This window comes from Cynocephalus volans, chromosome 10, assembly GCF_027409185.1.
Source record: "Cynocephalus volans isolate mCynVol1 chromosome 10, mCynVol1.pri, whole genome shotgun sequence".
Lineage (NCBI taxonomy): Eukaryota > Metazoa > Chordata > Mammalia > Dermoptera > Cynocephalidae > Cynocephalus > Cynocephalus volans.
In genome coordinates, this window is record NC_084469.1 from 105,183,395 (window position 1) to 105,208,770 (window position 25,376).

The window sequence follows — 25,376 nt, forward strand, 5'->3', positions numbered from 1 at the left end:
AGCTGTACATGATTGATTCGTGCAGTTTTATGTTTGTTATACTTCAATAAAAATTTTTGTGATCCTGCTGAATATACAGCCCAGGTAGCACCACTTGTCATGGTGATTTGTAATAATTTTCTTTGTGTACCTTGACCATGGAGTCCCTACAACAAACTCAGGCCTCCTTTTTGTGAGAGGACAAAGAATAGTCCTCCAGGATGCCCTAACCCATGACTATACAGCAGATAAGCAGGCTGCATATCAGAACCATCTGCAAAGCATTGTAAAAATTCAGATTCCTGAGCCCTACTCCACCCTCTCATTTTCATTCAGCACATCCCTGCAGTATAGCCACACTTGGAAACTGCTGCTTTGAAAGGGACCAAGCTTACTTTTCCTTTCTTGGCATTCTCCAGGTGTGTTATCCTTATGCATTCACTTTGCAGAGAGCAAAAAACTTCTATAGCTAATGGAATGAATCTCTAATACTAGGATTTTACCCATTAACTAGCAAATAGGAATGAATGGACAAGAAATCATCACAGGCTCCTCAAATGACTGTAGTAGGTAGTTCTTTGACCCCCCTTATACAAATTACTAATGTTGACCAGATAGAAATATTTAGAATCTCATTAGCATCACAGACAGAAGCAGCTTAACAGCAGGCAGCTAGAAACCAGCCCCAGCCATTGGTTCTAATCTTTAACACATCTGCCAGCTGGGGGTTTAATTTATCAATCAGGAGCACCATTACCATACTGGCTTTGAGAATGTTATTCAGTTGAGCAGGGCTAGCATCTTTGAAATAAATACCCCAAATAAATAACTGCAAATCTCATTCATTTGACTGCTAAAACAATTACCAGCTAATCCAGTCATGTTGAGTTGCAAGAATGGATCGGCCAAAAGACATTTGGTCTCTGCCTTCTGGTCTGGATACCCATCAGAAATGAGTACCAAGATCTTTGGGAGATGGGGAATATGAATTACAAAACTAAATGTGATAATCTTGACATCTGCAGGTCATGATGTAGGTGTCCGAGAGTGAATCCAGAGACAGAAAGTGACTGTCACTACAGGCATAACATCGCATAGCAGCATGTGCCCTGCAAACTTCCAAAAACAAATAAAGCAGAATCTAATTCTGGACACAGACCCGGGTTTGATTCTTAGCCCTAGCACTTCCTAGCCGTGTGCTTTCGGAAAAGTGCTTCACCTCTCTGAACCTCAGCTTCCTCCTGTAAAATGGAGATGAGACTCCTTACCCTACTGCTATCAGAATGAACTAAGACAAAGCAGGTAAGCGCTCAGCATAATGACTGGTGCATAATAAGCAAAGAATTGGTGGTAAATAGATTTTTTAAAACTCTCCACAGTCAACCTTCCAGATCTGGAATCCAAGTCCATGAATATCACGGACCAAGATTGATTCAATATTGGCTTATTTTTAATCTCTTAAATATACTTTTTATTTTTTTTATTTTGGAGTAAATTTCTTTCTTTCTTTTCTTTTCTTCTTCTTCTTCTTCTTCTTTTTTTTTTTTTTTGGAATAAGTTTAGATTTACAGAAAGTTTGAAAAGATAGTATAAGAGAGTTATCAAGTACCCTACACCCAGCTTCCTCTAATTTTAACATATTAGCCAGGTACATTTTTTAAAACTAAGAAATCAACCAATTACTGCTAGTAATGTCCTTTTCTGCTGCAGGACCCTATCCAGGATACCACATAATATGGAAGCATCTTGTCTTCTTAGTCTCCTTTGGTCTGTGAGACCTTGTTTCTTTCTTTGTTTCTCATGACCATGAAAATTTTTAGGAGAACTGATCAACTACTTTGCAGAATGTCCCTCAGTTTGGGTTTGTCTGCTGTTTGCTCATAGTTAGACTGGAATCATGGATTTGAAGAAGAGCACAGAGGTGAAATACCTTTATTCATCACATCATATCAGGGTTGCATGATATCAACATGACTTATCACTGGTGGTGGCAACCTTGACCACTTGGTTAAGGTGGTGTCTGCCACGTTTCTCCACTGTCAACTTACTATTTTTCCCTTTCCCTGCTCTACTCTTTGGACCCAAGTCACTAAGACTTGCCCACACTTAGTAGGGGAAGGGAGAGGATTAAGCACCACTTCCTGGAGGGGGGAATATCTACATATATTCTACAGGATTCTTTTGTAAGGAAGAATGGTGTCTTCGTTATCCATTCAGTGTTTTATTTATATATATTTGATATACATTTACTTATGTATATTATATCCTTTGGATTATCATCAATACTACATTATCTATTTTGTTACTTGGAATATTCCAGCTTTGACCATTGGGAGCTCCATTGGATTGGCTCCTGTGTCCCTTTGACATGACCTCATCCTTTGTCTTTTTAATCACTTCCTTGCTTCCTGGCAGTACAAGACGCTCCAGGATCATCTTTGTTGCCCAACCCTAGATTTAGCCATTTCTCCAAGGAGCCCTGGTTCTTTTCATTGAAGAATGGTATTCAAAAACCAAGATCTCAGGGCTGGGTTCAATATCGCATTTTCAGTCTTTATTTTGTTCAAAGTTATATATGCAGTCGATTTGGCAATCACCATAAAAATACATGGGAACTATCAGGGGATGCTGGAATTCATTAGTGAAAGTTTGAGGAGTAACAGAACATTTACATAGTATCGAAGTAGCTCCCCACAGACAATTGTAAATTATAATGGTTAAAACAGTAACTTTATCGTGGAGCACTTGGGCAGATAAGCAAGTGATCAGTGTTAATGACAGCGGTAATAGGGAATCACTTCTGGGGACATCCGGCCAAAAATGCAGTATTTAAATAATCTGTATCCAATCATGTTCAAATTGAGAGGCATTCTACAAACTAACTATTCTTTGAAAATGTTATGTTGCAGGGCAAGCCCCGTGGCGCACTCAGGAGAGTGCAGTGCTTGGGAGTGCAGCGGCGCTCCCGCCGCGGGTTTGGATCCTATATAGGGATGGCCAGTGCGCTCACTGGCTGAGCGCGGTGCAGATGACACCAAGCCAAGGGTTGCGATCCCCTTACCGGTCACAAAAAAGACAAAAAAAAAAAAAAAAGAAAAGAAAATTTTATGTTGCAAAGCTCAGATAAAGACTGAGCAAGTGGTCCAGATGAGAAGAAATGTGACAACCAAATCCAACAAATGAACCACAATCTTCTTTTGCTATAAATTAGGACATTATTGGAACAATTGGTGACATCTGAATCATACAGTAGATTGGATAATAATAGTGCCTCCATGCTAATTTCCTGATGATCATCGTGCTGTGTGTATGTAAGAGGATACCCTGGTTTAGGAAACACTCTGAAGTGCATAGGGTTAAAGGTTAAAGTTCTATTGCATAATGCCACTCTTTTCTTCTAGTCAGGAACCAGCAAAGCTCCAGATAACGTGGAGCAGAGGCCCAATTTGACTTGTGAGGACATGTTGGGTGAGCGAGAAAATATCATTTTTAATTTTAAAGCCACGGAGATTTGGGGCTTGTTTGTTATTGCAGCATGGTCTGAGTTGTACCGTGTACAGAGTTCAGCAAATCTCTCTATTGGCATCTTCCTTAAAATAACTGAGAATATGATTCTGATGCCAATTTCTTAACCCAGTTACCTGATCAGCAAGCCAATAACTCAGCAACAATGAGGTGGCCAGACCTACTTGAAGGGCTTTGTGCTATGAGAGCAATATTTTTAATGAGCCTTCTCACTAGTACAGTTCCGCAGATTATACCATTAGGTAATAAACTGTGGTGCATATTACAAAGAGGCTGTAAAAGGGAAATCAGTGAGGTTGGCATAGTCAGGGAAGGCTTCTTGGGGGAGGTGTCACTTGAGAATGACACTTCTTAAAGCCTAGAAAACATTTGGGAAGGCAAAGAACATGGTAGTTTCTCAAGATATTAACAACTTAATTAGACATCTCATTACATTATTGTAATACATTAATTTGTTATTTTTATTTGTCTGTTCTGAACACTTTATAGGTATTAACTTGTTCAACTTTTACAATAGTCTAATAATAGTTACTATTATTACCTGCATTTGACAAATGAGGCATGAGGGGCTTAAATAACCTGCCTATGTTCCCACAGTCAGTGAGCATGGCTGGAATTCAAATCCAGAAAGCCTGGCTGCAGAGGCTGGACTCTTAACTTCACTGCTAGGTCTTTGGGGAGAAGGAAAAAAAAGACTGGATTCATAGAGAGGAAATTGTTTGTGGGCAGGATTAGAAGCCAGGAGTATAGATTTGCCTGCAGGCTCCATGGTCTAGGCTCAGGAGAGAAATTGTAACAGGGGCACATATTTGGAGGTTGTAGTGGGTTCAGTGGTAGCCCCCAAAGATACATCCATATCCTAATTCCAGAACCTGTGAATGTGACCTTATTTGGAAAAAGTGTCTTACAGATGCAGTCAAGTTAAGGATCTTGAGATAAGGTCATCCTGGATTATCCAGGTGGGCCCTAAATCCAATGACAAGTGTCCTTAAGAGAGACAGAAAAAGAGAAGATACACACAGAGAAGAGAAAGTTATGTGAAGACAGAGGCAGAGACTGGACCGATACACCTCATACCAATGAACACCAAGCATTACTGGCAACTCCATAAGGTAGGAGAGAGAGAAGGAACAGACTCTCCCTAGAGCCTCCAGAGGGAGCCAAGCCCTGTTGACACCTGATTTTGGACTTCTGACTTTCAGAACTGTGGGAGAATTTGTTTCTGTTTCTCTAAACTACTTACTTTACAGTAATTTTCTAACAGTGGCCACAGGAAACCTAATACAGGAGCTATCAGAAAATACACAGTAGTGAACACCTTGGGAATGAATGAAATAATCCTGGACAAAGAACATAGAGAAGGCTGAGATCTTGGGAAAGACCTCTGAGAGTGTTGACATTTAAGGGCAGGGCAGAGGAAGAGAAGTTCCTTCTGGACACTGAAAAGTCACCATCAAGGAGATGGGAGGAAAACTTGGTGGGTGATGTCACAGAAGCCAGCCCTGGTGTCAAGTGCTGGCAAGGGCCAAGCAAAATAAGGACTGAAAATACCTTCTGGTTCTACCCCAGTGGGATAGTCATGGTTTTTAAGTGAGTCCTTAACTTTTTCTTTTATTGTGGTAAAATATAAATAACATAAAATTAACCATTTTAACCCTTGTTAGGTGTACAGTTCACTAGCATTAAGTACACTGTTGGGCAAACATCACCACCAACCATCTCCAGAACTGTTTCGTCTTCCTCACTAAACAATAACTTCCCCTCCCCCCAGGCCCTGGCATCCACCGTTGTAGAATTCTGTCACTATGAATTTAACCACTCTAGGAACCTCACATTAGTGGAATCATACAGTATTTGTCAGTTTGTGTCTGTCTTATTTCACTCAGCCTAATGTCTCCAAGGCTCATCCGCGTTGTAGCAGGTGTCAGAATTTCCTTCCTTTTTAAGGCTGCATGTTAATTCCATTGTGTGTATACACCGCATTTTGTTTACCCATTTATTTGTCGATGGATGTTTGTGTTGCGTCTATCTTTTGGTTATTCTGAATACAGCTGCTATTGTGAACATGGCTGTTATTCACGTGGGCGTACAAATATCAGCTTAAGTCCCTGCTTTAATTTCTTTGGGAGATATATACCCAGCGATGAAGCTGGTACTTTATGTTTAATTTTTTAAGAAATCACCATACCGTTTGCCACAGCAACTGCAGAGCCCTTAGCTTTTAGAAGTACCTATTAAAATATTTACAGATGAAATCTTATGATGTCTGAGATTTGCTTTAACATAACCCAGGGCTATGTTAAAGCAAAGTAAAGGTTTACTTTAATTTTCAAATTAAGGTTATGTTAAAGGTTGGGATAGAGAAACACCAGATAGGTCACAAGTTGATAGCTATTGAAGATGAATGACAGGAATATGACAGATGATCATTCTATTCTCTCTTTTGTATATGTTTGAATTTTTCCAAGAGGAAAAAGGTTTCCTTGTCATATGAAGTACTTGAAATACTCTTGATTCGCATTGCGACAAGAACCTCACACTTAATTAAGGAAACAAAAGTTCTCAAGCTTACTATATTCTCAGGCAATTACAAATTATATTCAGCATCTAGCCCCTCTGGTAAGTCAGGAGTTTGATTAAATGCTTACTTATATATTCACGTGTATCCTAAGAAGTTAGCAAGGGAAATTTAATCAAATGAACTACACCTGCTTATGGAAATCTGGTCTTGGTTTTTCTTGAGAATTGAGTAAGTTCCCCCCGACTTGCAAAACAAGTTTTACCACACCTGGAGATAATGTTACAGGTGAAGAATCCAGTGTGTTATTTCACCTGGAGCACTTGAGAAAAATTATCAGCTTCATTTTTTCATGTATTCATTTATCTGACAGATGTTTATTGAGCATCATTATATATCAGGTTCTTATCCCAGGCACTGGGGATAGAACCATGAATAGAACAGATAATCGCCTGTTCCTAAGAAACTCATCCTTTAGGGCAGAAAAAAATGTAAAAATAAATGAATGAACTTGAAATTTATTATATGTCAGGTAGAGATAGTTTTTTGTTTTTTGCAGATGACAAGTACAGGGATCAAACCCTTGTCCTTGGTGTTATCAGTACCACATACTAACCAACTCAGCTAACCAGCCAGCCCACAGGTAGAGAGAGCTTTTTTTTTTTTCTTTTTTGAATGGTAAAGGGATCGCAACCCTTGGCACGGTGCAGTCCGCACCACGCTCAGCCAGTGAGTGCACCGGCCATCCCTATATAGGATCCGAACCTGCGGCCTCGGCACTACCAGCACCGCACTCTCCCGAGTGAGCCACGGGGCCGGCCCTAGAGATAGCTTTTATAAGAAAAATGGAACAAGTAAGGAGTCAGATAGGAGAGGAGGGGGGAGCTATTTTGGAAAAAACCTCTCTGAGAAGGTGACATTTGAGTAGGGACCTCAAGAGAAAGGCAGAAGAGAACGTGCAGATGGCAGAGGAAACCACACGGGCAGAACCTGTGTGGATGGTACCTGGAGTGTTTAAAGAACAGCAAAGAGGCTCATGTGGCTGGAGTGGAGAGAGAGGGCACTGGGCAGAGAAGTGGCTGGGACAACAGGGCTGTCATCCTGTGTTGGAACTTTATTGCTTTAAAATGTAGGTTTGGGGCTGGCTGGTTAGCTCAGTTGGTTAGAACATGGTGCTGATAACACCGAAGTTCAAGTTTGGATCCCTCTATTAGCCAGCCACCAAAAATAAATAAATAAGATAAAAGAAAATGTAGGTTTTATTAATATTCAGCTATGGCAAGGCCAACAGATTAGGAGATGACCACCACTGGAAAGATAGTTTGATACTCACAGAACCCAAGAGGAGGGGGCATGCCACCCCATGCCACACAGGGCCACACGGGAAGCATCGGGGATGGGCAGGAGGCAGAGGGAGAGAGGGGGAAAATGTGCTCAAGAGCCTTTATTGTGGGGACCATCAGGCAAGGCAGGGTAAGCAGGTTTAGGACTGGCTGGTTTCGATCATTTCAGCAGCTCTGGGGCATAGGGGCTGGTGGTCTGGTACCTGGCCCTGGGTTAATTAGGGCAGGAGAATAGTGGCCCAGAGTGTGAGAGTTCAAGAAAGAAGGTGGTTGGAGGTGTAAACTCTGGATTGGCTAGTTTGCATTTGAAAGGTGCATTTGCAAGCAAGTCCTTTAGTACCTCTAGGAATTGGCTAGCTCTGGGAGGGGTTGTCTCTCCAAGGTGAGCAGAGTCCCTGATGTCAGTGCATCAGAAATACGCGGCTAACACGTTTATCTTATGAAACATGCCTCAAAGACTTCTCCCCTTGTAAAATTTCACACTGGGGCCCTTAAAGGGTTTTGAGTTCCAGGATCTCAAAGGCGCTTCCTATCCCAGCCTCAGCCATGCACAGAGGTCAGAATAGAAACCTAATGCCTCAGTAAGTGAAAAGGGTAAGTTGCAGAGAAGTGACAGTGGGAAGCTATCTTTATGAAAGAAAGGGACAGAAATACATGAAAATATAAAAATGTGTGCTCATATTTTCAAGAAGAAACAAAGGATAAGCCAGAAACCAATACAAATGATTTCCCAATAGGGATAGACAGGGAATGAGGCTGGAGACAGAGACAGGAGACATTGGCTCCTGGTGTGTCATTAGAATCAGAGCAGCAATATTTCCCCCAGAAAATGCAGACTTCCTCATTTTATGTTATTCTGTTTTGCCCAATGACTAAAAAAGGAGAGTGAGGGAAAAGACAACGGAGAATGTGGTAAGAGAACCAGGCTTGGGAGCAACGTGGATGGGAGGAAACACACGCCGGCAAGGTCACAGGTGAATATATGCACACATCTGTGATGTCCTTCCAGAGCTGTCTGACTTTTCTGTCATTGAGATGACAACAGCTAAACAATCTCATGTCCCATATGGCAACCAGACTGTCACAAAGTTAATGGACTTAAAGTCTGTGAGGGCTTGTGATGAAAAAGAAAACCTTTTGAATTATAAGAAGTTAGGTGTGTCATCGGTGTGGCAGACACTGTCCAGACTCACCCTGACCACTTAAGTGTATGCAGGTTTGACTTCCCATTGCCAGCCCTGGGGGACTTTCTCTGGCTACCAGAGTGTCCACTCAGCAGGGTATTAGGGAATTAATGCTCCCAAGGAGCATTCTTCAACTTGTGATCGGTGGGAGTTGGTGGATAAATACTCCGGCCTCCTCGCCCCTCGGGTGTGATCTTCTGAGGAATGTGCTCTCTGCTGCCTCCCAGAGGCCCCCACCGGTACTGAGTCCCCGTTGCTTAGGGTACTGAGTCCCAGATGGCCCATTTAGTAGGATCTTCCTGTCCCTCGGTGGAGTAGCCTCTGCCAGCGTGTCCCAGGATCTCCCCCAGAAGCATCCAAATCCTTGCTTCTGGGTCTGCTTCTGGGGGGAACCCAAACTAAGACAACGGAGCTGGACGGATTCTGTTAGCTACTTCAAAATCTTCAGGCAGAAAACTCCTTTCTTCCTTCCTTCCTTCGTTCCTTCCTTCCTTCCTTCGTTCCTTCCTTCCTTCCTTCGTTCCTTCCTTCCTTCCTTCCTTCCTTCCTTCCTTCGTTCCTTCCTTCCTTCCTTCCTTCCTTTTTCCCTTCCTTCCTTCTCCAAAAAAGAGTTTGAAGGGGCTTGTAGAATAAAACTTAAATATAAATCAGGTATCCCCAATATGTGTACTGCTTGAGGCTTATTGTGTAATTGAAAAATATCGGAAATACTTGTCAAAGGAATTCAACCCTCACTACTCAACATGAGGTCACTGAGCACCTGAAATGTGACCGTTCTGAATTGAGATGTAAGAATAAAACACACACTAGATTTTGAAGACTTAATACAAAAAAAAAATGTGAAATGCCTCATTGCTAATTTTTATATTTATTCCACGTGGAAATGATAACTCTCAATATATTGGGTTACATAAAATGTGTTATTAAAATTTACCTGTTTCTTTCAATGTGGCTACTTGAAATTTTAAAATTATGTATGTTGCTCATGTTATATTTCTATTGGACAGTGCTGGTCTGGATGACTATACAGCTCTGCACTTCTGAGCTCCATGACCTTTGGCAAGACCTTCAACCCACGGAGATGGTTTCCTTGCTTAGGAACTACACAACAACAATAAAGAGTAATAATACCACTCTTCCACACTGATGTCCAAGCTGTGTTCTACTGCATGAGCTTGACCTGTCATTTAATCTTTCTGAGCCTCAGTTTCCTTATCTGCAAAATGGGGATGAGGGCAGTTCTCATCCTGTGAGGTCATGAAGGGGTAAAATGATGCCATGTATGTGTGTGATAGGCCAGGTGTAAGATAGTAGAGAATAAACACCGGCTGCCTTGATGATCATCTTTACTGCACATCGATGATCGTGAATTTTCTACAGGTGAAATCGACTCTCACGTCCAAGGAAGCATCTGTTACTCCGGAAACAGGGAAGGGTCCACTGGAAACATAGACAAATAAAGATAACAGAAAAGAGATCCCAACAGCAGTCATCTGGAGGGAGTAAAAATTTCATCTAAGAATTACATGTGGAGAGAATCATAAAGGCATTTACGTTCAGGCTGCTCAAATGCATGTTGTCCCACAGAGATGGCATAATGGGTTGACTTGACAGAACGTTAGACCTCGCTTTCATTCCCTTCCCTGGCATCATCTGTCTTTTGTTGCAGAAAATGCTTTCGTCCCATGCTGACAAAAATCACTCAGCTCTCATACCTGAGGCACCACCCACTTAAGAACAGGTCTCAAAGTGTTGTGTTCCCAAATCAAGGGAGAAAAAAAGTCATCCTTGGGGGACCAGAATCAAGGAAAAAGAAATTTAATTGAGCTCAAAGATGTGTTGCAAGGCAGCATGGTGCATGGTTGAGCTGTGTGACCGTGGGCAAGCGGCTCAGCCTCTCTGGCCTCAGTGTGCTTGTTTGTAAAATGGGAAAATTACAGCAGTCACTTAATTGGTGGTTGTGAGACATAAATGAAATAATCCACAGGTCGTGTGAGATAGGCCCAGAGCCTGGGTGTTGCTGTTGTAACTTTCACTGCCTTCAACCTCGAGTCATTTGTCATCATCAAAGAGACTCTCCTCCTCCCAAACAAGTCAGTTTTCCTTAAATTTCTTATAACTTGTTATTAAATATTTTTCAAAAGTAAAGTAGTTTTTATGTTAAAAAGTTTTGAAGCCACTATCCCATGAATACCCTAATGCAAATATGGTGGGTATTTTGTTTTATTTCTGTCCAGTTTCTCCCCTCTATATTTTTATCTTTTGCACAGAAGTAATTATAGTATATTTTATATACAATAGGTCCTCATCATCTGAGTATCTATTATATGGCTCATTATCCAGATATCCACATAGTTATGCATTTAGGGAAGCAAAAGTTGCTCTAATGTAAGAATATTCACTAACAGACTGACAACTTCACAATTATCCCCCTCGAGCATTAGTCCTAAACTAACACAATCATTGCTTTGCAGCTTATTAGATCAATGTGCTTGTCAACATTTATCTCTGACTGTTGAAGGTTGTTAGAACTTCAACAATACAATTCAAAACCACGTGAAGCAATTGCGAGGTGAAGATTGGAAATCTTTGCAAGAGACAGCAGGATTTCATGACGTCAGTGATAGTGACGTTGGAGAGCCACTGACAGGTGAGGAACTTGTAAAGTTACACCTGTTAACAATTGAAAAGAAACAAGTGGATGATAGGGATAAATGCTTCAAAAGAGCATGAACTGATGGTCCAATGATATAAAAGGCCCTCTTGGAGAAATCAATAAAGACCTTGCATATGCTCACCAAAATGACCCCCTTTATAGTTAAATTACACCACCAAATTCAAAGATGAAATGAAAGATGTTCCGGTGTTTTACCATAGAATATTGTTGGGAAATGATGCACATGTATAATATCAACTTTTGATTCATTCTTGTTAATTCTAAGAATTTGAAGCATACTCATATTTGCAATTATTACTTACATTTTGTGAAACACGATTAAAAAATAAACTTAGGCTTATGAAGTGTGACTTCATTTTACAGGACAAAGTTCCAGTTGAATCTCTCACCCCACCCCCAAGCCCTGCCCGGCGCCCCCTATGACATTCTGATTTCTGTTTTCAGTGGATTCACCATAATCAGCTTTTTCTAGTACTAAGTATTCTGGAATGGATAGGTTTCCTCTATCACTTTCTCTCTGAATATATTATTACTATCATCTTTGATGCTACATGTATTTAATTTATATCCTTATTCCCCTTTTGTGAACTTTTAATAATGTTTCCAACTGGGTGCCTTTAAAAGTAATAAATCAATGAATAACGTTGTGGTTTTGTGTCCTGAACGTTTGGTCAGATGTGAAGTTACTGCATTTGCATGACCCTTGATACGTATTTCCAAGTGTCTTTTCAAATTGGCTGTACAAATGCAACATTTGAGGAGATGTTTCTGCTCCTCATATATTTCATACATTTGTTGAGCATCTACTGTGGGCCAAGAACTGTTCTAGTCACCGGAGATACAGCCCAAAATGATATGACCTCAAATAGTTGCCTTCACAGAGCTGACAGTCTAATTCAGAAAAACAGACAGTGAACGAATAATTACTTAATATGGTAGACATGATGTAAAAATGTGGAGCAGGGTCCAGAGAAGATGATCAGGGAAGCCTCCTTGGCAAGGTAATATTCAAACAGAAACTTGAAGGAATGAGGAAGGGCACCATTAAAAATCTGTGGGAAGAGCATTAAGTCTGTGGGAACTGCAAGTGCAAAGGCCCTGGGGCAGGACTGTCCTTGGTATGTACAGATAAGTAGGTGAGGGTAGATTGTGCAGGGCCTTGTGGACAACAGTGAGGATTTTGGCTTCCACCTGCGTGAGGCAAGAGCTATAAAGGATTCTGAGCAGAGGAGGGATGTTACCTGGCTCAGGTGTTCACAGGTTCCTTCTGGCCAGGAGACTAAGGGAGAGGGAGCTGCGCTTTACCATTCAGGTGGGAAATGATGGGGACCATGACCAGGTGGGTACCACAGAGAATCATTTTTGAATATATTGTGAAGGCAAAGCAGACAGGTGTTGCTTATGGACTGGCCGTGGAGGGTAATTAAAGGAAAGGAGTGACACGTCAGGCATTTTGACATGACAGCCTAAGGACAGAGCTGCCATCACAGAGAGGAAGAAGACTGTGGAGGCGGGGGTAAGTGTTGGGAGGAAAAACAATTCACTCACCATTCCCCCTTGAATTATAGAATCACCCCACAGCAGTATTCATAAAGAATGAAACTGCAAACATCTATTAATAATTATTTGCAAATGCTGCATATTAGCTAGTTTAGATAAACTCTGCTCTCTGGGAATTTTGCCAGAAAAATCCCGAACTGAGCTTCTACAGCTATCAAAGCCAACAAAATGCCATCAGAGAATGTATGGAGAATGGCAAAGTCTCTGCCTCATGTGAGAATCTATTTAATCTGACGTTATTATCCCATCATCTACTCTTCTGTAAGACCAAGGATCATCTGAACATAAAGATAACAGAGCTGAGAAGGATGGGAGGTGAGACAACAGAATAATCACAGGGATGAGATGTTTGGCAACGTAAGGACAGGCTAGATGAGGACTCCGCAATCCAGAAGGGGGAGATTAAATCTAACTCCTTCTCCCTCCTGGCAACCCCACTTTCCCCCCTCTTTGCCCTTTTTCTCTGCCAGCACTGGGTTAGAGTCCACGTCTCTGCTTCCATTGTTTGTGGTAACTTTTGTCATACAAGCTGTCCCGCTGTATGCTAGCTGGTTTATTCATTTGACAAACAATTATTAAGCTTCTACGATGTTCCAGGCACTGTACTGGACATCTAAGATAGAGTGTTTCAGAGACGGCCAGTTACCCACTCGCTACTCACTCGTGCCCCCTCTAGTTTTCAGAACGCAGCAATGAAACAAAACTAAAGATAATTGAGCAAATAGGTCAATGGACTCAATATATTGAGGTAAAAATGGATATAGAGAAGGAACAGTTGGGATTAATTTAGTCCAGGTAAAGTCCTTCTTTGTAATGCTTTCAGATTGCTGGTTAAGATTTTCATTCTCTGTCTGTAAGGAATCTTTGAGTGAGGCATTTATTTATTTATTTAATCTCTTAGGTGCCTCTGTGTGTGAATTTAAAATTGCATTTCATGGGCCGGCCCCATGGCGCACTCAGGAGAGTGCAGCGCTTGGGAGAGCGGCGGCCCAGGCCGCGGGTTCGGATCCTATATAGGAATGGCTGGTGCACTCACTGGCTGAGCGCGGTGCGGGCGACACCACGCCAAGGGTTGCGATCCCCTTACCGGTCACGAAAAGACAATAAATAAATAAATAAATTGCATTTAATTGTTTTTGTGGGCTTTTGAATATATATATTTTTTCTAATGCACCCTGCAAGTAAACTCTTATGTCTAAATTTTTTTTTTTAAATGGAGCTACATTTCTCAGGCTCCTTTGCAGGGAAATATGGCCACATGAACAATTCTGGTCAATGAAACATAAGGGTGCTGGTCTGAACTGACCTTTGTCCTTTGACCTTCTTCCTTCTCCCTGCCTGAAATGCAGACATGATGTCTGGCACAGTGGCAGATATCGTGAGACTGACCGTGAGGAAAAGAGGGAATGTATTTGGGCCACTGTAACATTTTATTTTAGGTACAACCAAATAAAATTATTTTGCTGTATATACAATAAAATAAAATTCTTGCCTGACATATATGTATGTTCTGAACAAGTGGTCTTTTTACCTGTCTGTTTCTCGACGTAAGAATTTTTGAGTGCAGAAACCAATCTTATTTAGCTTCATAAGCCCTCAAGAAATGGATGAATCAGTGAACGAGTAAGGTAGCTCTACTTTGCAATCTAGAAAGCAGCGATCCAGATTTTGAATGACAAAATGCCTAGTGGAGGCCATCTGAGAGCCTCCAGCTTTGCAAAATGAACTTCTACAGCCATATCTCTTTGGTAAATCTCCAGAATTTTATAATAAATTAAAGTTGGTATTTAAATTAGGGTTAAAATTTGAAAATAAAGGCAAACTCTCTGATAGTTTAGAATGAACTATTCCTAAGCAGGTGGGATCATGCCCACGTCTTCCAGGGCTGCCCCATATCCACTCCTTCCTGCCTCCTGTCCTGGTTGCTTGTATGAACCAGTGGTTCCTGTGTGCTCTGGCTTGTGATTGAGCCCAGCCACTGGGAAGTTCCTTTAGTGGATGGGAAAAAGGGGGACAGTGAGGTTAGAGTATTTACTACTGGGGCCTCATTTTCCAGGTTACCTTAAGCTTACTGTGTGCGATGGCTAAAGTGACTCTCTCACAGCACCAGTTGTACATAATTCTCTCCCTCCATGCTCTGTTAGCTGCATTCCTTCATACATAGGGTGGTGGCAGTTCCTCTGCTACTAGCCCAAATGACTGTACCATCCTTACGGCCCTCTGACTCCATCTTTGTAATGATTTCTTTTTTGTTGTTGTTGTTTTTGTTTTTGTTTTATGACCGGTAAGGGGATCGCAACCCTTGGCTTGGTATTGCCTGCACCACGCTCAGCCAGTGAGCGCACCGGCCATCCCTATATAGGATCCGAACCCGCGGCCTCGGTGCTACCAGCGCTGCACTCTCCTGAGTGAGCCACGGGGCCAGCCCTCTAATGATTTCTTTGTGAATAAACCCTCTTCTAATTACTTCGCTTTATCGTGCCATCCATTTCCTGTTTGGTCCTAATTCTATCAGTGTTTTAGTGGTCCATCTTTATGAACAGAGAATCAAGAGTCAACAGATATCTCAGGAAAGCCAGTCATGTGAAAGATGTAGACCAAACCAACAAGCAGAGACTAGTAACTTGGAGGAGACAACACCATGGAGGAGAGGACACATTGCACCCATGAAACAAGAACAGGATGCTACATGAGAGGAACAGTCAGAAAAAAAAAAAAAAAACCCTTCCCCTCAAAAAAATATTAAAAACATGATCAAAAATTTTAAAAACCTCCATAAAAGGGTTAATTAGTTTGACTTAGGGTGGATTGTGATAGGAACAGTTTACCTTAACCATAACCATTTCACAACCCACCAAGTCCAGCCCCTTTCCCATCAGCCCTCGGCTAATGATTGATGGGAGCTGGTGGGCAATACCTTAGCTCTTTGACTTTGAGTGGGACGACTCTGAGGTGCATGTCCTAGCACTTCTCAGAGTTACTCAGGGGGATTGGCCTTCAGCTGTCCACAGTGAGGGGCCATCTGATGCTTTCATAGTTGCCTTCCTTTCCCTGTCCCACCTCCTTACTTTCCTACCAGTGTTCCCTAAGGTTGCCTCTAAAATATACTACTTGCTCTCAAATCCTTGTCTCAGGGTCAGCTGACAGTCAGCTCTATGCCCCATGAATATGTATAATCAATAATAACAACAACAAAAAGGAACCTGCCCACAACCAGGCACCCAGGGTCTTGAGGTATGAAGCTGGGGGACTCCAAACCCTCCTGCAACCCAGTAAGGAACACACCAAAAACACCATTTCCATGCAGGTGGCCCACTACAGCCACGGCAATAGCCACTGCTGCTGGAAAAGCAGCTAGACGCCACAGCATAGCCCAGCCACCTTGCACGTGGCCTGCCAGACACTCAACTGCATTGACACAAGGAGAATCACCAGCAGAGACAAAAAAAAAAAAAAAAAAAAAAGAAGAAGAAGAAGACGTCTCTCTCCACAAAGCCCACTCCAGAGAAATAAAAGGGGCATCTGCTTTACAATAATAGTGGGGGTCCTGAACATCCCTCTCTCAGCACTGGACAGATCATCTAGGCAACAAATTAACAGAGAAACAGTTAATCTTGCAGAAGAAAACAAATCTGTGGTTATTAAAGGAGGGAGGGAAGAAGGGGGGATGGAGAGAGACTGGATAAGGGGCATAAAGAATAAGTACAATTTACAATAATGAATATGCTAATAATATTGATTTGATCAACATACGCTGTACACAGGTGATGGTAGCCAATGTCGTACCCCCAAAATATGTATAATCAATTATGCTTCCATAAAATTTTTTTAAATAATAAAAAGATAATAATTATAAAATATCTTGCCCTTGGCGAGCTGACATTCTAATGGGAAGACAGGCAAGAACAAAATAAGTAATACTGGTAGTATGTTAGATGGTGACAATTGCTTAGGATAAAGATAAAACATTTATCAGGCAACCAAAGGAAAAATAAACAAATAGGATTATATCAAACTAAAAAGCTTCTGTACAGGAAAAGAAACAATTAACAGAGTTAAAAGACAACCAACAGAGTGGGAGAAAATATTTACAAAACATACATCTGACAAAGGATTAATACCCAGAATATATAAGGAACTCAAACAACTTTAGAGCAAAAAAACTAGTAACACAATTAAAAAATGGGCAGAGGAGCTGAATAGACATTTCTCAAAGGAAGAAATATGAAAGGCCAACAGACATATGAAAAAATGTTCAACATCACTCAGCATTTGGGAAATGCAAATCAAGACCACTTTGAGATACCATCTCCCCCCAGTTAGGATGGCTAACATCCAAAAGAAAGAATGATAAGTGCTGGCGAGGTTGTAGAGGAAAAGGAACTCTCATACATTGTTGGTGGGACTGCAAAATGGTGCAGCCTCTATGGAAAATGGTATGGAGGTTCCTCAAACAATTGCAGATAGATCTACCATACGACCCAGCTATCCCACTGTTGGGAATATACCCAGAGGAATGGAAATCATCAAGTCGAAGGTATACCTGTTCCCCAATGTTCATCGCAGCACTCTTTACAATAGCCAAGAGTTGGAACCAGCCCAAATGTCCATCATCAGATGAGTGGATATGGAAAATGTGGTACATCTACACAATGGAATACTACTCAGCTATAAAAACGAATGAAATACTGCCATTTGCAACAACATGGATGGACCTTGAGAGAATTATATTAAGTGAAACAAGTCAGGCACAGAAAGAGAAATACCACATGTTCTCACTTATTGGTGGGAGCTAAAAATTAACATATAAATTCACACACACACACACACACACACACACACACACACACACACACACACACACACACACACACACACACACACCCCAGGGGGGGAAGAAGATATAACAACCACAACTACTTGAAGTTGATACGACAAGCAAACAGAAAGGACATTATTGGGGGGGGAGGGGGGGAGGGAGGAGGGAGGGAGGTTTTGGTGATGGGGAGCAATAATCAGCCACAATGTATATCGATAAAATAAAAATTTTAAAAATTAATTAATTAATTAATTAATTAATTTAAAAAATAAAACAAACAAACAAACAAAAAAAAAGAAAATGGTATGGAGGTTCCTCAAACAATTGCAGATAGATCTACCATATGACCCAGCTATCCCACTGCTGGGAATATACCCAGAGGAATGGAAATCATCAAGTTGAAGGTATACCTGTTCTCCAATGTTCATCGCAGCACTCTTTACAATAGCCAAGAGTTGGAACCAGCCCAAATGTCCATCATCAGATGAGTGGATATGGAAACTGTGGTACATCTACACAATGGAATACTACTCAGCTACTCAGCTATAAAAAAGAATGAAATACTACCATTTGCAGCAACATGGATGGACTTAGAAAAAACTGTATTAAGTGAAATAAGTCAGGCATAGAAAGAGAAATACCACATGTTCTCACTTATTTGTGGGAGCTGAAAATAAATAAATAAATATACAAACAAACGGGGGGGAGAAAACACAATAATCACAATTCCTTGAACTTGTTAAGACAAGCGAACAGATATGATGTTGATGGGTGAAAGGCGAGAGAGTGAGAGGGGAGGGAGGAATCAGTAAAGGGACATGAAAACCAACCACATTGTATATTGATAAAAGAAAAAAAGAAGAAAAACATTTATGTGAAGTTCAAAAGAGGCACAACTATATGTGGTTATAAATAAATTGCAGAGTATTCATATAATAAAATACTACACAGCAATAAAGAAGAACAAACTACTAATCAACGCAACAAGTGAAAGAAGCCAGACATGAAAGAGCATATACGGTATGATTCCATTTATAGGAAGTTTAAAACCAGGCAAAACTAATCCATGGTGATAGGACTAAGAGTGGTAGTTGCCTCAGGGATGGGGGTACTTTTCTGGGAGGAGATGTGAAAGAATGTTCTGGGATGATGAAAAAGTTCTTTATCTGGAACTAATGGCAGTCATATGGGTGTCTACAACATGTAAAAATTTATTGAGTAGTACACTTAAGATTTGTGAACTTTGCTGTGTGATAACCCAATCTAAAAAGTAAAAAAGAAAAGGAAGGAAGAAAGAAAGGAAGGAAGGAAGGAAGGAAGACAGGGAAGGAGGGAAGAAGGAAGGAAGGAGAAACAGGAGCTGGGAAAAGTTAGTGGCGGTGCAGTGGTTGCAACTTTACATAGGTGGGGTTGGGGTCAGTGAAGGTGACTTTGAACAGAGATCCGAAGGAGGTAGGGGAAGGAGCCAAGCTGGAGCCAAGATGCTGGGAATTCAGTCACAAGAATAAGAAAGATGGTTTTTTAAAAAAGGAATGTTAATAGTTAGGTATTAATAGCTGTATGTTGATTCATTAATAAATATTTTTGAGCACCTGCCCTGTGCTAGAAATACATTAGGAGCAAAACTGGACAGAGTCCTTTTTTCCATAGTAATTAAACAAGCACATCAATGAAAGTTAAATTAGCATGTTGACAAAGACAACAAAAGAAAGGTACATGATGCAATAAAAGAATATACTAGGAGGTGTAGGGGAGAGAGACAGAGAGATAGAAAGAGACAGAGACAGACAGAGACAGAGACAGAGAAAGATGTCAGTGAGGTGAATTATATTTGGGGCTTTCGGAATGCTCGTTTCCACAGCTGAATAATAACAGTAATAGCCTAGTAATTAGTACACAACTGCTCAGTCTCTTTCTCTTGCCTGGGGCTGGCAAAGAAAGTAACCAATTGTACTGAGGAAAGGACCAAGGACTTAAGGAGATATCTGAAATAAAAGTCAGCCTAGGAATCACGTGTTGGAGAAAAACAGAGCCTGAAGGTTGTGACAAAGTAAAGAAACCCTGGGATTGTGAAAAAAGAAAAAGGAAAAAAGTATTTCCAAAGTAGGTACTGATGTTAAATGGTATCCTGGAAGAATGAAATAAGAAGGCTCATTACTCTAGAGCACTATCCATCTTCACAGATAATGTTCCTGAACCTTCACCACCAAAAACATGCCCTTTAGGTGTGTGCTTTTCCCTCCAATTTTGGTAAGTCAGGGCATATAAATTTTTGTTTTTCCAGCCACCCTCTCTCCCTGATCCCATGTGTGTCAGAGACAATGCTACATACCTGCCAAATCCCATTTCCTTTTCCTCCTAGACGTAGAGCAAAAGTTTGTGTTCCAGCTTCCTCTGCAGTTGGTTGGGGCCCTGGGACTGAGCTCTGGCCAATGGCATTTAGGCAGAAGTGATGTGAACCACTTCTAAGCCTTCCCTTAAGAAATGTCCAGCACAATCCCCTGTGTTCTCTCCCTTCCCTCATCTGCTAGCCAAATTCAGAAGCATCAGGAGGGCATACAGAGGCTCTTCCTAAAGTATGGCAAAGCCACAAGATGGAAGAACCCTGGATCTCTGAGACACTGCCTGGAGAAAAGCCTCCTATGAGGGTCATTCTTCTTGGACAGTTAAATGAGCAACAAGGAAACTTTCGTTATGTTCAGCCACTGAGAGTTCAAAGTTCATTTGTTACAGCAGCTAACATTACTTGTCCTGCTTAATACACCACCCGTCTTGGACAGTTGAGTGAGCAAGAAGGAAACATTTACTGTGTTCAGCCCCTGAGACTTCAGGGCTTATCTGTTACAGCGGCGAGCATCCCTTATCCTGTCTAATACACCCTTTCAGTAACAGTGTGTGTAGCCAACAAATTTTGAGAAGCGTTGACATTCTCTGTCATTCTGCTTCCTACCTTTGAGGAAGAACCCATTCTTCTTCAAGGCTCAGACCATCCATCCAGCACCTCCACCACCTCCTAGGCACCTCCATCTCTGTCACTGTCTTCTCCAAGCCATTTCTCACTTCTATGTCTTTAATTACTCTTGTGCTTCTCTCCACCTGGAATGCCAAGAGGCACGGCAGACAATGTGTGTATGTATCAGACAAAATGGACAGAGATGCTGTCTGCAGCTGCAGGACAGGTTGAAAGTCTGTTGGAAGCCTCACACCCATGATTTTGGCCTTGGTGATACTTCTCTGTAGCCACTAGAAACTCCAAGCATGTAGCTTTTAAGACAACCTAGTTACTGAAGCAGAGAGCTGGGAGATATTTCTGATTCCTCTCTCTTCCTTATCTCACTAGTCTATCAGTTTCCAAGATGTACTGATTCTACATACCTCTCAAATCCATCCATTTCCATTGCCATTGCTTCCATCAAATTCCAGGCCACCGCCATCGCTTAGGATAAATTCCAATTCTGTTAATGTGGCCCAGAAACCCTGTGTGATCTGGCCCCTCTCCCAGTTCCAGCCTCTTCTCTCTCACACTCTACCTTCTAGCCAACCTGGACTCCTTTCAGTTCTTTAAATGCACCATAATTTTTCCTGATTCCGGACCTTTGCGATACTGTTCGCATAGCCAGAAGCATTTTTCCTCCTTTCCCTCTATCCCAGATACCTTGTATTCACCCTTCAGGTTTCAGCTTAAAGGCTTCTATATCCAAGAGTCCTTTTTTGAGCTTGTTAGATAACATTCAACCCTGCCATTATAAATCATGTCCTTCATTCAGAGCACTCCACTGACCTGGTAATCTGGGAAGCTGGCCAGTAGGGACTACATATGCATTTCACTATTGTAGTAGCAGGGTCTAGCATGGGGCATGACATATATCATGATTGATAAGACATTGCTGAATAAATAAATCGATGGATAAATGGGTGTGTGGTTGGATGAATGGATGGATGGATGGATGAATGGATGGAGAGATGGATGGATGGATGGATGGATGGATGGATGGATGGATGGATGGATGGATGGATGATGGAAAGATGTATGGATGGATGATCAGGTGGATGGATGGATGGATGGATGGATGGATGGATGGATGGATGATGGAAAGATGTATGGATGGATGATTAGGTGGATGGATGGGTGGATGGATGATTGGATGGATGGATGATCAGGTGGATGGATGGATGGATGGATGGATGGGTGGGTGGATGGATGGATGGATGGGTGGATGGATGATTGGTCTGATGGATGGATGATTGAATGGATGGATGGATGGAGAGATGGATGGATGGATGGATGGATAGATGGGTGGATGGATGGTTGGATGGACGAATTTCTCCCTCAAGATGCTGAGTGTGAATCTGTGAGTTCAAAGGAAACCTGAGATGACTGTCATTTTCACGGCCCCAAAACCAGAAGTTTAATGAGACCACATTCTCACTCATCTTTGCTTTCATGGATTTTGAATTCTATTTGGGGTGAGCAGATGATGGCGAGGAAGCAAAGGCAATAGAAAATACACAAATAAACCAGGTGGCACCAGAAGATGACACACAACACCTGCTCCAAAGAGGTGACATTTGATCCGAGACCTAAGGCACTTAAAACTAAAATTAAACAGGTGATAAATGCCTATTCCTTGCCAAAAATCAAGGCAAATGATAATCAGATTGTGTTGACTGGCAGTGGTAGTTCAGGTTTAAAAATAGACCAGTCAACCTCTTATGCATGTCCTGCCTTTTGCTTTAGTAATCCCTTTCCTAGGTGCCTGAGGAAATACAAATGGCCCTTAAACAGATGACAAGGGGCCCATCTTCACTCATAATAAGAGAAAAACAATTAAAATGGTCCTAAGGTGTCATTTTTCACCTATCTTATAGGAAAAAAATCCCAAAGCATGACAACACGCTCTGCAGAACCGGGGGCACAAGACAATCACACCCATTGCTGGTGGGGGTAGGAGGCTGGTGCAATCCCCAGGGAGGGTCATTTAACGATATTCATCAAAATTATTCATGCCTATACTTGTTGACCGAGCAATCCAACTTCTCCAAATTTATCCTATTGTTCATGCTTTTTTTTAAGTGATGTACGTACAAAGTTCCTCATTGCAGCATTGTGTGTAAGGGCAGAATATTGGAAACAACCCATTTACCCACCAGTAAAGGCTGGTTTAATAAATTATGAACCACCTACCACATTAAAGAAAAAAAAATAACAATTATAGCTTAGACATCACTTACTTTGTGCCCGGCATTATTTTAAATGTGTTATATGTATTAACTCATAATAACCATATCAGGTGCACCATAATCACCAACCCATTTTATAGGTGAAGAAACTGAGGCCCAGAGAGGGTCAGTAACTTGCCCAAGATCACACAGCTAGAAACAGCAAGTCAGATCAGGGAGGAGAGATGGTGGCTTGAGGGAGCAGGCACACTTATGTGGCTGTAAAAAGAAGAAGTCCAAGAGAGTTGTCTGAAACACAGGGAAGACAGGTGACAGTGGGCAAGTGAACAGGATGCTGTAGGGTCACCTTCTGATCTCACCCAGGGATACCTGTGGGTGGGGTGGGTGGGATGGAAGAGGGACCCTCAGTTTCTCCTTCTTCCTCAGCTGTTCCTACACTGTCAACCACACAGCTGTGATACTGCCTCTCTGAAAATAAGGAAGCTCCCACCAAACTAATCCAGAAAGATCTTCAAGAACACATTGTTAGATGAAAAAAGCAAGATGCTGAACTGCGTGTAGAGTGTACACTCTCTTATGTAAGAAGGAGAGGGAATTAACCGGTGCACTCACTGGCTGAGTGCCGGTCACGAAAAAGACAAAAAATAAATAAATAAATAAATAAATAAATAAATATTTACATTTGTATACACTTCATATGTTTGAATAACTCTGGAAAGATATACAAGAAACCAATGAATGTTGCCGAGATGGGGGATGGAAGTGGGGAGAGGAACGGGACAAATTGGGGAGATGTAAGAGATGTAAATGCATTAACTATTGAAACATTTGCAATGAATTCTGAAGTTGCTGGAGATGCTAATGGATACTCGAGAAAAACATCTCTCATCCGGTAAATGACAGGCCCTGTGCCCTGTAGTTTGCCACAGTCTTCACCACTCCCTATTGTCTGCTTGATGTTGAGAACTTTTATAAGGGAAGCAGTATTTCCCAGCTCCAGCCTGAATGCCATACCTGAATGTGGGCCCAAAGTAACCAGATTCCCTTATTATGCAAGAGGAGTGGAATGCCAAATTTTTGGAAACCGGATTTTAAATGTCAAGGAATGGGCCGGCCCGTGGCTCACTCGGGAGAGTGTGGTGCTGATAACACCAAGGCCCCGGGTTCGGATCCCATATAGGGATGGCCGGTTCGCTCACTAGCTAAGCGTGGTGCTGACAACACCAAGCCAAGGGTTAAGATCCACTTACCGGTCATCTTTAAAAAAAAAAAGAAAGAAAGAAAAAATAAATGTCAAGGAATTAATTTTTTTGGCAAATAAAAACTGCTACACCCTATACAAAACCTCTGACCCAGAGGAATCCAGAATTTGAACATCCACAGGAAATTCTTTAGGAACTGTTTTTCTTGACTGATTGGCAGAATTTATGGCACGTTAAAAAGCTGTAGGGCAACTATTCTATGTGCTCTTTGAATACAGAAATGTCAAGAGCCAATTACAAAGGCTGAAGAGGGACCTCCATGTATGGTTGCTCAAGGCATGCACTGCACAAGTGCTCCCAGCCACAGGAGAGAGGAATGTTGAATTACAGCCCACTGATGGAGGACTTCACGTTGGGTGGATCAAGCTGGTAATATCTGAACCCCTGTCAAATTCAGCATCACTAAAGGAGAGGCAGCCAGACACAATGTGTGGCCCAGTGAGGCAACAGGATGTACCAGGCACCATGGAAGAATTATTCTTTGAAAAACAACATAACGCAAAACAAAAGCACTGGAACTGAACCTGATTCATCCTCTAGATGAGGGACCATCAAACTATGGCTCCTCCAGCCAAATCCAGCCTGCTCCCTGTTTGTGTAAATAAAGTTTTATTGGGACACAGCCACAATCACTTGTTTATGTATTGTCTTTGGCTGTTTTCACACTACAAGCAGAGTTGAAACCATATGAACTGCAATGCCTACAATATTTATTATCTGGATCCTTACAGAAAAAGTTCACCAACCCCTGCAACTCGTTCACAGGAAATAGAGGGGACAGAGGAGCATGTTGAACCAACATTGCAGGGAACGCAATCATCCAAGTCCAGAGTGTGGAACAGTCTCCAGGACAAATGATCCAGTTTCTTCCATAAGTAAGTGGCAAGCAAACATAAAGAATGAGGCGGACCAGTTAGAGATTCTAAGTGACTTACAAGACATGTCAGTCAGTCAGGGAAATGGGGATAATGACTGAATATTAGATTATAATAAGGAATATAGACATTTTTGGTAGATGTGAAAATTGCATTGCGGTAAATGCAATAAGATATTTGGGGTTGAATCCTGGAATAGCAAAAAGGGCATTAACAAAGAAATGGTAAAATCCAAATAAAACCTGTGGTTTAGTGAATAGTTATGTACCGCAGTAATGTAAGATGACATGTAAGATGAAGAAGGTGAATGGGATATACAGGAACTCCCTATTATCTTTGCAACTTTTCTGTAAATCTAAAGTTATTCCAAAATTAAAAGTTTATTTTAAAACAATGGCATTATGATTGCAGTTTTTAATAGAATCTCTGTCTCTTAGAGATATATGCTGTAAG